Source organism: Hylobates moloch, unplaced genomic scaffold (assembly GCF_009828535.3).
Source record: "Hylobates moloch isolate HMO894 unplaced genomic scaffold, HMol_V3 SCAFFOLD_14799, whole genome shotgun sequence".
In the NCBI taxonomy this organism is placed as follows: Eukaryota; Metazoa; Chordata; class Mammalia; order Primates; family Hylobatidae; genus Hylobates; species Hylobates moloch.
Window position 1 is genome coordinate 185 of NW_026667074.1, and position 1,195 is coordinate 1,379.

Below are 1,195 nucleotides of genomic sequence, written 5' to 3' on the forward strand. Positions count from 1 at the left end.
GGCTGGAGTGCAGTGGCACGATCTCTATTCACTGCAACCTCTGCCTCCCAGGTTCAAGCAATTCTCCTGCCTCACCCTACCCAGTAGCTGGGACTATAGGCGCCCACCACCATGCCCAGCTAATCTTTGTATTTTTAGTAGAGACGGGGTTTCACCATGTTGGCCAGGCTGGTCTTGAACTACTAACCTCAGATGATCCACCTGCCTCAGCCTCCCAAGTGATGGGATTACAGGCATGAGCCACCACGTCTGGCCTAAACTTTCTATTAAAATAAATCTAGTGAGATCCAGAAATCCACATCCACCAGTGATTTGTTCCAAGTCTCTCTCAAGGTTTCTTTTGTGCAAATAACATTTTCCATTTATCTGGCATCAGGAAATTGATGGGTTTTTCTTATTATTATTTTTTCGTATTAACCTGGCTACCCATGGGTAGAGTCAGCAGGGCAACATTAAATTGAAAACAAAAGATGTCCCCATACGATGGCCTGGGAGTGGAGACCAGTGACTCAAAAGCAGAAGGCTGGTCCCAAAAGGTTAAACTTCTGCAGTCTCAGCTTCAGGTGAGGAAGGCAGCTGTCACTCAGGGAAAGAGCCAAAGTTAGAAACAGTGCACCTCTTGCCCCAGTCATTGACCTAAGGTCAGGCGGCTCCTCAGATGACCTGCAAATTGGTGACACACCACGGCATGCAGCAGCTGGGCTGAAGGATCCTGTTCCCAGTGGGTTTCTGCAGGGGACGTTCTGATTCCCTTAGCTGACGAATATGATCCTATGTTTCCTTACGATTATGAGAAAGTAGTGAAGCCCCAAAGAGAGGAACGACAGACACAGCAGGAGCTAGAAATACGAAAGGAAATAGAAGAAAGGGAAATTAGACCTAAAGACAGGCAAAAAGCTAGGGGAGTTCTGATCAAGGCGACCAGATCCAGATTCTGATGAAGGGAAGATTAGGAACGAGAGAGGAGGAAAAGTAGTAGGGTGGAGCTGCCATTGCCCCTCCCACTTCTCTGGCAGAGAAAGACAGTCACCCCGAGATTTTCCTTATGAAGAGGATTCAAGACCTCAGTCACGGTCTTCCAAAGCTGCCATTCCTCCCCCAGTGAAGCAGGAACAGGACAGACGGAGATCTCCAAACCGGCCTAGCAGCTCCTTCCTCGCTAACGTGGTGGGAACGGTGGCGCACAAGATCATGC

The 1,195-nt window shown here is 48.8% G+C and overlaps 1 pseudogene; it reads left to right on the forward strand.

Annotated features, from left to right (window-relative positions):
• Positions 1-470: 470 nt before the first annotated feature.
• On the forward strand, positions 471-1,191 carry LOC116465934 (splicing factor 45-like; annotated as a pseudogene).
• Positions 1,192-1,195: the final 4 nt, after the last annotated feature.